Source organism: Leuciscus leuciscus (genome assembly GCF_965113295.1).
Source record: "Leuciscus leuciscus genome assembly, chromosome: 13".
NCBI lineage: Eukaryota > Metazoa > Chordata > Actinopteri > Cypriniformes > Leuciscidae > Leuciscus > Leuciscus leuciscus.
In genome coordinates, this window is record NC_138737.1 from 5,356,298 (window position 1) to 5,372,835 (window position 16,538).

The 16,538-nt window shown below is 38.3% G+C and overlaps 1 protein-coding gene across 4 annotated transcripts in view; it reads left to right on the forward strand.

The window, feature by feature from the left end:
- ccdc120a (coiled-coil domain containing 120a) overlaps positions 1–16,538 on the forward strand; it is a 58,783-nt gene that overhangs the window by 19,046 nt on the left and 23,199 nt on the right. For 3 of the 4 annotated variants that reach the window (XR_014211420.1, XM_082189151.1, XM_082189153.1), the window contains exon 1: positions 6,412–6,770. The exons of the other annotated variant lie outside the window; for it this stretch is intronic. The gene's annotated coding sequence lies outside the window, so the exon portion shown is untranslated. Of the gene's footprint in view, positions 1–6,411; positions 6,771–16,538 lie in introns of those variants that run through there. 4 annotated transcript variants of the gene reach the window in all.

Here is a 16,538-nt window from a genome sequence, read left to right on the forward strand (position 1 = left end):
GTGTGTTTTTCGCGGCATTCACGCCGAAACCATTGCTGCCACTCAGTCTTTTTGCCACTCAGTGGGCGTAACCGCAGTCACTCCGGCTGACGGTGACGTCACGCGCATACACTCTATAGGTCAGAGGTCACTAGACTCACGTGATTATAGCTTATAAAGTTATAAATATAGATATAGATATTTTTCTCACAAAAACGCATCGCTTCGCTTCAGAAGGCCTTTATCAACCGTCTGGAGCCGTATGGATTACTTTTATGATGGATGGATGCGGGTTTTTTTGGGTTACAAAATCTATGGTATTCACTCCCATTATAAAGCTTGGATGAGCCAGGATATTTTTTTATATAACTCAGATTGTGTTTGGCTAAAAGAAGAAAAGTCATATACACCTACACCTATATACACCTATGGCTTGAGGTGAGTAAATTATGGGATAATTTTCACTTTTGGGTCGGACACATTCACACGGCAGCCATTGTAAGTCCACAAGACTGCAAGTGCACATTTGCCATTTGGGACAGGGCCGTAGTTGTGGTGTGGACTAAACTTAAACCTTTATCGTTATCATCCTTAATACTGTGCGATTATGATGTGGATGTGTGATGTAGTCTAGAGATGTGAGCTTGATAAGTTGGCACTGCAGCAGCGGGTGGTGGAGGGGGTGAGGAAAGGACACGCTGTTTGGATTTTTCTGCTTGGCAACTCGAGCCCCTCCCGCTCGGATTCAAAGCGGAGCGAAGAGGGGAATGTATGCTGTTTGAAGCTCTGCTCACAAGTCTACGCCGACTCCTGACGGGATCACACGCACAATCGCCGAGAGCCAGAGCGAGAAATTCTTCCAGGGCAGTGGGGCACTGCATGAAATAATAATCAAAACACTTAGATGAAAAATAGTCTGTGGTGGAGACTGCTGTGGTGCTGACAGGGGCTTTAATCAGAGGAAATTAATATATTCAAACAGGCTCACTGTAGACACAGGCTAAAGTTTCTATTGTGCTAGAGCAGAAATGCTCTTTAGCAGTGGTTCTTCATCATGATTCAGTACCCAGATTTTGTGAAGTTGTGAGACTCATCCTTAAAATAAGACTTAAAATCAGTAATATTAACTGTGTTGGTCCAGTAATATTCAAAACTATTATGTGTCATGATCTAAATAGGAAAGTTAGCTAGTTTCTAATCATCTCTTTCTCAGCCAATAATGCAGTGCACAAAACAAACTGTGGTCAGCACAATCCATGCTTATACTCGTTGCAAGTGAACTGGTATTTAATAGCCTGGGATTTTAGACACTCATACTTTGTCATTTATGGACTTGGAAGAATGTATGTTTGTGTTTTGTCGCAGGACAGGCAGTTCATCAAGCAGTTCATGACTTTAAGAGGAAATAGAGGAAGCTTTGCTCAGGGATGTTAACATGACGTACGCTTGTCTGTCATCCAGTGTGGAGTGGCGTCCGGTTGAGGGCAAGAACATCTTCAACACCACTATCCCAGAGACTCCATGAGATCTGGACTCTTTTACACTTCTAGAATAAGGTTAACACAGATATGCACATTGTTGAAGTATTTAGTACAAAGATCCAGAAAGTGCAAAATGTATTTAGCATGTATGCAGTATATGTGACACTGGACCACAAAACCAGTCACATGGGTAACTTTTTATTTTATTTAGATTTATACATCAACTGAAAGCTGAATAAATAAGCTTTCCATTGATGTATGGTTTGTTAGGATAGGACAGTATTTGGCCGAGATACAACTATTAAATATATGAAAATCTGGAATGTGAGGGTGCAAAAAATTGAAACATTGAGAAAATCGCCTCTAAAGTTGTCCATTTATGTTCGCGATTGTGCTGCATCACTCTCAAAAATAAGTTTTATATATTTACGGTAGGAAATTTACAAAATATCTTCATGGAACATGATCTTTACTTAATATCCTAATGATTTTGGTCATAAAAGAAAAATCGATAATTTTGACCCCTACAATGTATTGTTGGCTATTGCCACAAATATACCCGTGCGACTTGTGACCCAGGTTTTGTGATCCAGGGTCACATATGTACATCATATATCACATCACCGAACAGAATTGTAAAAAATTACTTGTTTTTACAGTTTCTTCGGCTGTTGCTGAGGTGCTGTGAGTGGTTGCCAGGGTGTTGCTATGCATTTTCGTCCACCAGGGGGCAATCTTTGTAAGTAAAATAGCTTAGAAATGTAATAATTCACATAGAAATGTTTATTGTCAAAAGAGCCACACTGTGTCGGCACAGTAAAGTGGGATAGGAGAAGGTATTTTAACATTGAAAGTTCTCTGTTTAAGAATAGATGCAGTACCTGTTAAGTATAGATCACTGAACTCTTAACAGTAATCATAGTGCTTTAACCACAGATAAACCCACCACTCTCCCCACAGTGAGCGTGAAGCTGTGGATTAGACTAGAGGAGCATTTAGAGTTTGGTTTTTCTGCCCAGATTACTCCTGGAGAGGTTTTAGAGAAAGAAAGAAGGAGAGAGGAGCGAGCCAATTGGCGTGAAACTAAAAGAGAAGCGTTAAATATGTCAGAATCAGCTGTTACTCCATGATCTCCCTCCTACGATGCCTGGCCGCTGTGAAGCTATTGTCTTAGACTCCTTAAATCTTCTGTGTTCTTATGAAAACTCACTCAGACATCAAAGAGGTGTGAGTGTGTGTGTGTGTGTGTGTGTGTGTGTGTGTGTGTGTGTGTGTGTGTGTGTGTGTGTGTGTGTGTGTGTGTGTGTGTGTGTGTGTTAAATCCGCTAAAAAATGCAGCATGAAAACAACACTTTATATATAGTCTGTTCTTAGGATGTGGTGTACCACTATATGAATAATTAAAGTCCTTTACACATCATTATGCTTTGGGATTTAGATTTTATAATAAGCAGTTAGTGTCTGCGACGCTCATAGGCCTGGAAACATATTTTGATTCATCCAATGCCAACGCTTAAGGAGTGCCACTGAAAATCCCTCCGAGCCCGTCTCTTTCAGTGAATGGATGGGCACTAAGTCGTCAATCTGTGGTTCTCAGATGTGGAGAGTTGAGATCGTTCGTTGACCGCTGGTTCGTTTTATGTTGGGGTTCTGAATGGGCAGCTGTTGGGTTTAAGGTCACTCCCTTTGGGCAGCATTTGTGGCCTTGGCTAATGGCAAACACCTGTGAAAGTCGGGAGGGGGGTGGAGAGCATTTATGTCACGATTTGTTAAACAGATGGCAAACATCTTCCTTTGGCTGTCCTGATCACCACAGTTCATTTTGACTGTGCCAGATTTTCTCTCCCACTTTTTTTTTTATTCGTATAGCACTTTTCACAATATACGCTTCAAAGCGGCTTTACAGAAAATCATGATGTTGGTGTTTATAATATCTTAATCTCTTCATTCCTTATAGTCGCATTGAGCTGATTAGAGTTGTGCGATGATAAAGTTTACATTTTGTGACAAGCAATCCAGCAGTTAGGATTTGCTGTATATATATCACCCTATACACAAGTATGCTGTATGTATTTGGATAAAGGTAGATATATCCAACTTTACATAAAGAGCTGCTGGGCAATAATATAGTTTACCTTTTGTGATGCTACAAATAATGAAGTAGTTGAGATTTGCTATATGGTATATATATATTGCTTTATGTGAGTATACTGCATGTACCTGGATAAAGTTGGATATACTGTATATCCAACTTTATAAATAGACCTGTGCATTAATATAGTTTACATTTTGTGATGATTTAAAAAAAATCAAGCAGTTGAGATTTACTCTATAGTAGCTATATCGCTTTACCTGTGTGTATTTTATGTATCCGGGTAAGGTTGGATATACCTATATTTTCTTACTTATATTATTTGTTAAGAACAATAACTATTTCTACTTTTTTTTTTTTTTTTTTTTTTTTTATGCTCTGGGTTAAATATAATAATATTGACAAAAAAAAAGAAGATTAATGCTTATTTGCAGTAATGCACTTACAATGGACGTCTATAAGAAATTTCTTTTCATGTAGAAATCTGCTACTCTATTTTTTTCAGTGCAAAAAGTTTTTTTGTTTTTTGTTTACTGTCGGTTTATATGAGTGTACATTATGTATGCAGAGAAAGCTGGATATATTTAGTTGCAAGTGTGAGTTAGTAATTCATTATGAGGTGATATGGAAATCTGTAATGTTTTGTTCAGTTTATAACAATTTGATGTAGTTTGTTGTGACAAGCCTATGATTGTGTATTTTAACATTAATCCCAGTGCAAAGTCTTGCCTTATTGACTTTCATTAGCAAAATGCAGTTTTCTTAGAAGTTGGGCCGGAAATATCAAAGTGCTTGTCCTTTTTATTTTTATTTGTGAGTTTTGTATCATGCTGTGCATTTAAAATGCGTACAAATTTTGTTGTTGTTGACTTTTTAGGTGTAAACTAGCATATAGTTTTTTTGTTTTGTTCAAAATTACAGACATGCGCAATTATTTTTTCCTTTTGACCTTAAGAGTGTGTATAGTATGTTGCATTAGTTTGACATTAGTTTGATCATTTCAGACTGTAAATTGACATGTTGATTTGAGCTTTCTGTAATGGTTAATTGGATAAGAGCGAGCCAGGAGCCATGACACTGCAGACAGCGGTGTGGTATTGTCAGTCTCATTAGGAGGAGACGGTTGTTCTGTCCTGTGGAGTGATTGATGAAGAGGCAGAGGGGTCTGGTCCCAGCAGGGTTTCTAACTCTCTCTCTCTCCTTCACCGGGACGCGTTGTGAGAATGTTCTTGCGGAGAATTCCAGGAAGGGCAGGAGAAGCACTTTGTTCTGATCCCCAGCTGAACTTCCCTTCATTGAAATCCTCACGCTCAAAATTAAACTGCAGCACTGATGTAAATCCCAGACGACGAGGCTCTCCTGTACAGAAGAAGAGCTTCTCTCGCTAACCAAACTGACCATTAGAACCCAAGTCATCTTTAATCCTGCCTCACTTCATGTAATTATATGGGCGGACTAAGTCAAGTATAAAGTTACTGGATAAGATCAAAACGTCTAAGTAATGGATTAAAGGCAGACAAAATCCTTTTATGAAATGTTAACTATGGATCACTGATATCAGGGTCTTCTCAAATGACTAAAATGCATTTATTTGATATGAATTATATTACGTTCAATTCTTTCTCATTCTTTAATTTGGCAATGCTGGGCATTTGTCTTTTACTTGTGAAAATCACAGTTAAAAGCAATACGTTTCTGTTTTCTTAATGTAACAAAGTCCTTTTTTAACAAATGGTGCTTGTAGTCAATATATACTATGAGAATTATTCATTAAAAAGTAAATACAATACAATAAATAAAATATTATAGCTTACTGGCTTACAAAAGGAAAAGAGTGCTATGCATAGGCCTACATTGTCACATTAAATCAAGTTACCTTAAATCAATTGTTGCTCTAATTTTTTTTTATTTTTCTTCAGCATATAACATGATTATGTATTATTTACTTTTTTGTTGTTGCATTTTCAGTGTAATATGATCCCTGGGCAATTGAAAGGATCAAACTGTTGTTTCATGTAGATGACATCCTTTACATGTGAATAGATATCCTGTCTAGAAGCCAATTGGTTTGCAAATGAAGGCACAGCTCTGTCCCTCGGGGAAACTGAAGGTAGCCGAAACATAGTCTCAGTTTTCACCTCCTAGAGATTACCATGAGGCTTCTGCTGTTCTACTTTCTTTTAGACATCTTTGAAACCCCAAGAGTCATGAGTAATTTAAACACACGTTCAATGGAAAGCACAACAGCTGTGTTGGAGAAATGTAATTGAATTGAAAAGGTAGTTACAGATATGCATAATTACAGGAATGTTTTTATTATTAAATATGAATTATTAAACAACTATATGAACAGGTGAATATAAAGAAAAGGTGTTTCATAAGTTTAATGTTTGCTAAAACCTCGCCACAAATTCAAAATCACAGTGATTTATTTTGTATAAATCGTTATTTTTATTATTATACATTTTAATAACAGCAATACATGTCAGAAGCAATATAAACAAGTTAATTATTTAACACAATGTAATTTAATTCAGCTAAACACCGTTTAAGTCGATGCTGTCTTTAAGAGACGAGAAATTGAGAGTTGAAATCTCCTCACGTGAATTTACTATGGTGAAGGCTTACCTCATAAATATTAATTTTATTATTCAGTTGTTGCTTGGTAACTTTCCTGTAGCGTCCTGTTACGTAATGCCATTAAATATTCATAATTACAGGCAATGCACAGGTAGGATTCGCTATTTCGCCCCGAAGACTAGAGCCCGCCTACCAACGGCTCCCTTTCAGCCAATCAGTTCGGCCTATCCGGTGTACGTCATGTTACGTAATTAATATTCATAAACCGAGCCTTTAACACTTACCCCTGCGCGTGCGTTTGGTTCGGTCCGCTCCGCTGGAGTGCGCTGAGTTCAGAGCAAAAAATCTGCACCGAAAAGTCGTTGAGACTGAATGGCTCAGCCTTGGACTAATAGCTTATCATTCACACGCAACTTTTCCGTTTTAACTTAGTCAGTGAAATGATTTCATTACTGACAGCTGCTTTTTTTTGGCGTGTTGCTCCTCGAAATTGAGCAAACCAGTTGCCGGTTGCTTTACCTGCTCTGATAAGGATAACTTCCAGTCAGACAACTGCTGCATGATACACTGTTACCACACTGACTTCCCTTTAAACTCATGCAGAAAGGCAGACCAGGACTAAAAATTTAATGTCACAGGTAAGATTTTTAATATAACATATCTATAATAAGCCTGAATGTATTAGAATATTCTCAAATGCATGACACCAAGCCAATTACCATAGGCTATATATTTTTAACATGTTAGTACTATGATATCATGCAGTACGTTTTTTGTAAGGGGGCTGGATATCAATATAATATGACATTATGACTTATGTCATAATAACAGCTTGTTGTGATGTTTGTTTTCATTGATGTATAATTAAAGGGTATATAGTTAAACAGCCTATAAAAGGAGTGTAATGCCTAATATGTATTTTGGTAATGCCTAATCATTGTATTGTTGTATTTTGCACTTGAAGTGATTGCTGCTGCTGTTTCTCTCTTAAATAATCACTTTTTACAGGCATAATATAAAGAGATGATTCATATGTTACAAAGTTTAATGACAGTCCTCTGTTTGCATGGGCATAAGCTCCGGATACATCTGTACAAGAGCATTATGATGCTGAAAATCCAGCCCTTCAGGGAAGAGGATGTGATGACAGGATTATTATTTAATTTATCAGGTGCCCGGCCCCGATGTGTTGTGTCTGTTGGACTAGTTGGACTGTTGGCCAGCAGCACTAACAAGGCCTTATGGGACTTGGACTTCACACACTGGCTATTTTGAGTGGTTGCACGCGAGAATTTGCTCACCGTTTTTAGGGTGGTGATTTTCACACACAGAATCTTTGTATGGTTTGGTTTGCAGTGAACCTCCTTGAAGATTTATCTTAAATAAAGACAGAGCTGTTAGACTTTATACTTTATATTGATCAGTTGACGTAATCTTATCAATTGGCTTTTTTTGTGTGCAAGAATATTGATTTTTTTTTTTTTTTTGCACAGAGTAGTTTTCATTGCAATCATATAATTTTTTAGCATTTGTGTTTTAGCTGACAAGTATTTTAAGCTCGATGAAACTGTCTGTCTGTAAGCCATCACTCCAGGCAAAAAAAAAAAAAAACCCCACAGAAGTCTGCCAGTGAAGTCTGAGTTGACTTGCCTGGAGTGTCTTGGAGAAGCGCTGTTGCTTTGTGCTGAAGGAGATTATTGAAGTGTTTGAAGAGCTACCTAGAAACCAAACCAGCCCCCGTCTGTGACACACACACACACACACACACACACACACACACACACACACACACACACACACACACACACACACACACACACACACACACACACACACACACACACACACACACACACACACACACACACACACACACAGAGACAGACACAGATAACCTCTTGAGTCCAGGAATAGTCAGTTCATTAAAAACAAGACCAAACAAAACCTTGATTTAATGCATTAAGTCTTTATAATCAATCAGGTTAATGAATGTACAACATAACCTTGCTTCACTGTGCTGTCACTTTATTTAACTTCCTGCTCACTTCCTCACTTTAAGCAAATGTTGTCCTTCTGAATCTGTGATGTATTTATCATTTGTGTGTCCAAAAAGAATCATTTGCTTACTTTGATTAATCTGACAATGACCCCATAACCTATCAACCCATATTGACTAAATTATTGCTGGATTACTTTTATTTTATTATTTTTTATTAGTAGAGTTTAAAAGGCAAGCATCATGGTTACTATTTCCATACTTAGCGTTATGGATCTGAATAAAATAGTTTTTGAACAGGACAGTTTTTCGTCAGGTGTGTGATTTTTTTTATTTTTTATATGATGTCATTACGTTGCTGTCTTGCCGCCAGCCAATCGCTGCATTGCTCATCATGGTTTCCAGTATCGTTATATCTGCCCTTTCCAATGAACTCAAGAACACTCAGTAATCTCAGACAACTACATTTTTTTAATCAAATCCGAAAATTAGTTTGAAATCATCTCAGATGTATTAAGTGAGGTATGAAGAATGGACCGCAGATGTAGTTGTATGTAGTTGTTGTTGATGCTCAGTGTTGCCACCATCATGTTAAGCTCATCAGCACATAAGCAGCTGTGAGAGCCCCGCTTCTGCCGGGTTTATGGGGTCAGTATCAGGATGCCAAGACAACAGTGTTGGACTCTGGCTCCATATCTCCCATAATCAGCTGCTCACAGGATCGCCAGCAAATGTGACAAACATGAATGACATTGCTGATGGGTGTAAGTCCAGTGACCACGTGTGAGACAACTGACTGGTTTAATGACATGCTCTCATGTTCATGTTGTGGTTCCGCCCGCACTGGATGCCGAAAGCAATGATGTGAATTGGAGGCTGTTTTGTCCAGTTGTTGAGTTCTTCTGCTGTTGTTAGTGATGCTAGTTTGTTTTAGAGTTAGCAAGTAGCAACCCATGTGTTATTTACATTAATGTTCATTTTGTGCAAGTCTCATCTACAGTTAAAGGGTTAGTTCATCCAAAAGTGAAAATTAGCCCACGATTTACTCACCCTGAAGCCATCCTAGGTGTATGTGACATTCGGCTTTCAGACGAATACAATCAGAGTTATATTAATGATAAAATGTCCTGGCTCTTCCGAGCTTTATAATGGGAGTGAATGGCTGGAGAAAATTTGAAGCCCAAAAAAGTGCATCCATCCATTATAAAAATACTCCACACTGCTCCGGGGGGTTAATAAAGGCCTTCTGAAGCGAAGCCATGGGTTTATAACCATATTTATTATAATAATATGTTTATAACCATATTTATAACTTTATAATCTAAAATAACTAGCTTCCGCCAGACGACCGTACAAGCCACAAGAGTAACCTGCAACGCGTATGACGTAGGATGTAGGAGTATCGTAAGCTTAGACGCCTCTCACGGTTTAAACAAATAGGGATGTGCAACAAACTGAAGCTCCTCTTCTATTATATACAGTTGGAAGACTCTGACATTTCTCTTCAACATGGCTAATTTGCGACCGGTGTTTTGTTTCGCTCTATCCTCTGAGCCTCCGCGTTCGTCATTACGTTGTGCGTCGGGTCAGGGGTTAGTCTTCCACCGTAAATCGATGCATTATAGTTTATAAAGCTATAAATATTGGTATTTTCCTTACACAAACGCATAGCTTCACTTCAGAAGGCCTTTATTAACCCCCCGGAGCCGTGTGGATTACTTTTATAATGAATGGATGCACTTTTTTGAACTTCAAATTTTCTCCAGCCATTCACTCTCATTATAAAGCTTGGAGGAGACAGGGCATTTTTTAATATAACTCCAATTGTATTTGTGTAAAAGAAGAATTTCAAATATACCTAGGATGGCTTCAGGGTGAGAAAATCATGGGCTAATTTTCATTTGTGGGTGAACTATCCCTTAACATACAAATATAAAGTATGTCCACCACGGCTGCATTTATATGATCACAAATTGAATAATGTTACTGATGTACTGATTATATGATCAGTAAATATAATAATATGAATATATAAATGGGGATATATATGGGATATGGGATATGTATTGCAGATGGCTCAACACCACGAAACAAATTGTTTAATGTGATCTCATTGTGATGTCATGTAGGGCATTCCCAAAGACACCTACTTTTGCATATTAGATCACTCATTATCATCATGCATTGCAGACATATTACTTTGCAACATGGAATGCCAGTGCGTGACAGAAAAATGCTGTACTTGTGATTAAGTTGTTAACATTTATGATGATAATGGCTACTTTTCTACTTTTTTTTTAACTTTTTTGCTTGTCTCAATTATCAATAGGTCATGCAGTTACTTCCAATTATGAGCACTTTAAAGGTGAAGTGTGTAATTTCTTAATGACTGTTTTCACTCTACTCATCCGCCATTAGTTGGACAAACAGAAAATCCTTCCCTTAAACGCAATCATCTTACAAATGTTGTCTCTGCATATTTTAACACTGACTGGACAAAAAAAAAATCACTGTTCATTCATATTCAGCTGTTTATCTGTCAGCAGCACTTCTGGACAGGGCAGTTTCCACCTTCAAAACCTCAATTAAATTGTGTTTGGCGGGTGGAGTGACTTTTAGCAGTGAGGCGTATGTACAACTCACAAAAGAGCTGACGCCTGCAGTCCAGCCCAACCCAGAATGATCTCAGAGTGCACAATTAATCGACTGGCTCGTTGACTCACCATCAGAATCTGAATCTTTTCACAGCTTCAGAAACTTATCGTGGAGGAAATGAGTGTAAACCAGTTATAAGTTGTCAGAAGTGGAACATTGATCTGAAAAGGAATGAGATCACCTTCACACACACAATCACACTCATGCAAACACACACACACACACACACACACACACACAAATACACAAAATCCTTCCCATTGGCTTTGTATATTCAAATGAGTTCCCAATTTGCATCCGTATGATTCCAGCTGCTTGAATGAGCCCAGTCTCTTTAAAGCCCATGTGTTTCTCTTTGAGGTCTAATCCGCTCATAATTATCTCGTGTTTTCAATGCTCTTTCATTTCTCTCCTTCTGGATACATCTGCACTTCTCGTTTTGTCTCTGTAATTTTCTTTTAAATAAACGTTTTATTTAAATATTTCAATAAGCCTTGGCAAATGATGCTTGCCACTATTACTAGTCCTCATACTTCGGGTTAGGGGTTTGTTAAACCACTGTGCGCACTGTGCGATTTTGGCCGTCTGAGACAAATTTAGCAAATCTTAAAAGAATCCTCTGATCCTAGGCTAAAATCTGAAGTCTTTGAACGTTAGTTTGACATGTTCACCGACAGCCGATTAATGATCGTTGCAATAAAATTTTACCTCAGACGAAATTAATGACATTAATGACAACTGAGATCTTACAGTGTGACATGGCTAACAACGATGATCATGTTCGTACAGTCTGACAAGCAACAATCGTAAAGGATGATAATAAATCGCACAGTGTGCATCCGGCTTTAGAAACATGAATGATGGCCCACATTGTTGGAACTGTCACTTTTTTCTTAGCAATCAGACTTGATTTTTGTGATAAATCCCATATACTTACATTGAATGTGGGACCGGAGCTTTCGTAGAGACTTGATGACATGGACCAGTATAAGTAACCAACTAGAACCACCCTAGCAACTACATAGCAACACACTTTAAACATTTTATAACCAGTGTACTTGTTTTATTTACTTTTGTTCCGTTTTTATTTTATTTACTTTTGTCAGTAAATCAAACCAGTGATTAAATGGTCAACTTCACATTGTTTCTCTTAGTAGGATGAAACTAATCTATATTTAAACTGCAATCAAATTATATATAGAAAGCGATCAAAGAACGCTCCCTTTACAATCGCTGGAGCTGTCAGTCAAACAGCACGAGTTTATCAGTGACTGAGTTCTGGACTCTCGCCAAAACTCCCGTTATAATCAACGAATCTCTTATTTACATTGTGTTTGCACTGTTAGTTATGATGAAAGCATTTGTTTGAGTGCCAAAATCAAGTTGCAATGATGAGGTCACTGCATTCATGCGCTCAACATGTCTGTGATCGGCTACAATGCTCATCACTGCAACCTTTCATGCCAGAATCTAAATATAATGCTATAATCAACACTTTTCATGATTCGCTCACCTTGAGAACTGTAAAAGTAAAAACGTGCTAAAATTATGATCGTTTTTGATGTAAAAATCATACTAAAATTTTAAATGCACCCCAGTTAACATTATAAAATAGGCTAATGCAATTCATGACCCCTTTAATAATTAATTATTACCCTGTTTAGAATACCTTAGCGACGACAACACCTTGTGGCAGCAAGTTTTGTGCAGTCAATTACATTCTCTTGACAAAATCTAAAATAATTCTTTAAATTTTGACTTTATTTCTATTTAACAATAAAAAAAAACAATTTTTTTTTGCTGCTTTTCCTGTGTCCTACTTGTTGCTGAAGTAGTTGTCATCATTTTTAATGCGCTCTGCTCTATTGATTCATTGCTAAAATTTTCACTACTGAGTTCAAAGACATCAAAGAAAGCTGTAAATTTTCTTCAAGCATCAGGAGCCCATAAAAAAATGTTGCCGCACACACAGTGTTCAGATTCCGAGCAGCTTTTGCATTCTGAATCACCGTTAAGAAAGCCTGAATTAGACTATTGATGGTTCGGATAGATTTCTCAATCCCTGTGTGGTCTTTATGTGCTTCAGCAGTGCAGTGCTTACCACCGCTGCCAGAATCGCGTCTCTGAAGGCGTCTTCCTTGTGTTGTTATCTAGAATGCTCGTTTAATACGATGCTTTGGCTCTGGATCAATGTGGACCAGATTTCAGAGGCAGGGCTTTTGTTACCGATGCCGGTGTGGTTCGCTGAAACGTGCCGCCCAGCAGTAGATGGATATTGTAGACGCCCTTACATGAATGTTTGTGCAACATGTGTCTTCCAGATGTACAGGTAGTTGTTGCGGTCTGTTCCCCATGGGACTGCATTTCCTACCCATCATCTGACTTGAAAGAGTTTTATGTGCATAGAGGTCTTTGGATGTGAGATTAAAGCGTCACTTATCGCTCGTGCACTAACAATAGGGCTATGATTAGGTTTTCATGTGAGGGATGTAATTGTGATGGTGCACTTGTTGTTTGTTGTTTTTACAAGCACGCTGGAAAAACGTGTTCATTGTGGATTAAAATCAGGAAAGTGAGCCAGAATGCCTGTGTGCCATGTTTTTTTTTTTTTCTTGAGGCAACCTGCATGAATCACAGTTAATAGATGTTTGCTAAATGTAAAATTATTGAATTAGCTAATGGGACACGCACTATTATTCTTTCTCTGATTATGAATTATTTTAAAATGGTCATCATTTTTTTTTTTTTTTTTTGCATTTTAGAATGTTAATAAAGATTTATTTCCCTCAAAACTATCATAATTTAGTTATTTATGACCCTTTATCACCCTCTTAAAAAACATTAAAACCAGGCTTGCTACTGTACCTTTAAGACTTCTGCAAAAGTTTGTGGTAAAAAAAAAAAAAAAATTTTTTAAAGAAACCTCTTATGCTCACCAGCAAGATGGTGAAATATTATTACAGTTTAAAATAACTGTTTTCTATTTGAATACATTTTAAAACAATTTGTAAGTTATTCCAGTGATGCAAAGCTGAATTTTCAGCATCATTACTCCAGTCTTCAGTGTCACATGATCCTTCAGAAATCATTCTAATATGCTGATTTGCTCTCAAGAAACGTTTCGTCTTTGATGAATATGAAGTTCAAAACAAAAAGAATGGCATTAATTTGAATTTTTTTGTAACATTAGTAATATCTTTACTGTCTCTTTACTTATCTTTAAGTAAATATCTTTACTTTTGATCAATATAATGCATCCTTGCTGAATAAAATGTATATATATATAAAAAAAAAACATACTGACCCCAAACTTTTGAACAGTATTGGAAACGTGGAAGGTCATGAGTTAATGTGCTCATAGTTGTTAAGCAATCACTTGTTGCTTAGTTTGCATTGATGGTCTGGATTGACTGGGAGGACATTTGCTAACTGTGCTAATGGAAAGGAATACGTTGTTGCATGTTTAGACTTTGCTGATCCGATGAAACCAGCATCATGACCAAACATGACCCTTGAGCATGAATGCAGCTGGTCCTGATTATGCCAGCACACCGGGCTTTGGCTCTCTTCACACTAAATATGGGCACCCTCACACCATTTCTGCATGTCCAACATGCTTCACTTATCATTTCTGTTTATGTTGATAAACATGCAGAGGCACCGCGTGCATCATCTGGAAAGCATTGTGTTCTGTTTTAACCATATATTTGTGTGCACATCTCTTAAAGGGCTTTCAGTAAACTTGGCTGCCTATGCAGTAGAAAGGTGAAAATGTTTTGAAATCGTTGCTACCTGAAAAAAGGCTTCTGTATTCCCTTTTGCCAAATTGACCCCATAATGCACTGGGCAGATTGCCGCCCAAGGCCACTCCCACCAGTCTGCTATGGATACACTTACCAGAGTCAAATACTGCCTTGCTTTAGCAGGAAATACTTAGCAAACTTTTAGTCATAATGGTGTCGACTTATATTGTTCCCACGTGCAAGAATTCAAAGGCCTGGATTCACAGACAGGGTTTAGATTATGCCAGGATTAGGCCTTAGTTCAATTAAGGCATTTAAGTAGCTTTTTATTTTATTTTCGGTTTCCAGTGAAGGATACAGTGCTTCGTAGGCAGCGACTAAAGGCTGCAAAGAACATCTGAATTGATCCTTCGCAGGGAGTTTGATTGACAGGCGATCTGACCAATCATAATCCGCCATCCGCCATTTTTGTCCGACAAAGGAGTCAGGAGAGTTAGTAGATTAACGTTGGAGGATTTGAACTTGAAAAACGGTGTGTACTGATGTCTCTCCGTGGTTAAAACAACATTCCTTCTTATGTTCTTTCATGTTTATTTGATGCTATAAATTAACTAGAAGTAAGAGATGATCGGTTCACGAGCAGCTTTAAGAGGCTCTACAGCGATCTGTCAGACACATTAAAGAGCCACAAAACGGTATTTATTGTTATATTTCTTTGAAAAATGACCAAATTCGAAAGGTGAGACTTTGTTTCATATCAAAAGTAACCTGGTCTGTCCTGTCTGTCAGCGCGTTGTCAGTGTCCTCTCTGCTCCACGATGTATTTTTCACTGACTGAGAACATGGTGTGGCGTGAGAGCGGCGTGGCTTGTCGGACTTAGCAACACTAACTAAAGGGGGCGGGTCTTTGCGAACGGTCAACATTTGTATAGTCAAAAATTCAGTATATTAGAATGATTTCTGAAGGATCATCTGATGAAGACTGGAGTAATGATGCTGAAAATTTTGCATCACAAGAAAAACATTACAAAACAGTTGTGCTGATTAATATTTTTGTGGAAACTGTGAAATGAATAGAAAGTTCAAAAGAACAGCTTTTACTTGAAATAGAAATCTTTTGTAACATTATAAATGTCTTTACACACACACACACAAAAAAAGTACTATCCCAAAATGTTGGAACGACACTGTATGTATAAGCTTCATTATGAAATCGCCGCCCAAGAGGACTATTGCAGTGTCCGGCTGCAGAAGAATTGACCCGTGTAATGTCTCAATACTGTCAACTTCTATAACTCCACCAACATTCCTGTTTTGTAATGCGTGATCTTTGCTTTAGGTTCTGATGGAGATTGTGTAATGGGGGGTGCTGGTTCATATGTTGAGTCCATCTGCTGTCTGTAGCCGCCCTGACTCCGCTCAGCCGGAGCTGTTGTTGCTGCCAGTCAGAGGAAACGTGGCCTTTGCTCAGCCTGCTGAGAGGAGACGGACGGGGGTGGAGGCACAACAGATTTTTGAGAGTAGTGAGGAAGAGAAGGTTATGGGATCTCATCAAGGTGCTGGTGTGGTGAGAAGCAAAGAGAAGGTGTGAGCCAACTGTTTCCTTTCGAGACCCCTGGGAGACCCCTCTGACTGGTTGAGTTGTACATGACCAGGAAGCTCAGCAGATGTAGCCGCATGGTGCGTGTGATGTAACCATTGCAGTAAACGCTCAACGGCCCGTGTTTCCTTTATAAACTGGGCCAAAAGTTCAGCATGACCGGAAGGTTCACTGGCATCACCTGACCTGCTCATAAAGGCCAAGACCTGATTCATGCCTGAGTAAAACAGAGACAAATGACCACAAGCCTCATGGGATTCGGTTTGCTTTCTTTTCACTGCACTTTCATGTTCATTATGGAGGAAACTCCCAGGCTCTCAAGGCAAAATGTAGTCACAAGCGCTGTGAATTTGGTCTCGGAGAGACTTGCTGGCAATTAAACATAGAAACATGCGGTCAGGCCAAAGTGGCA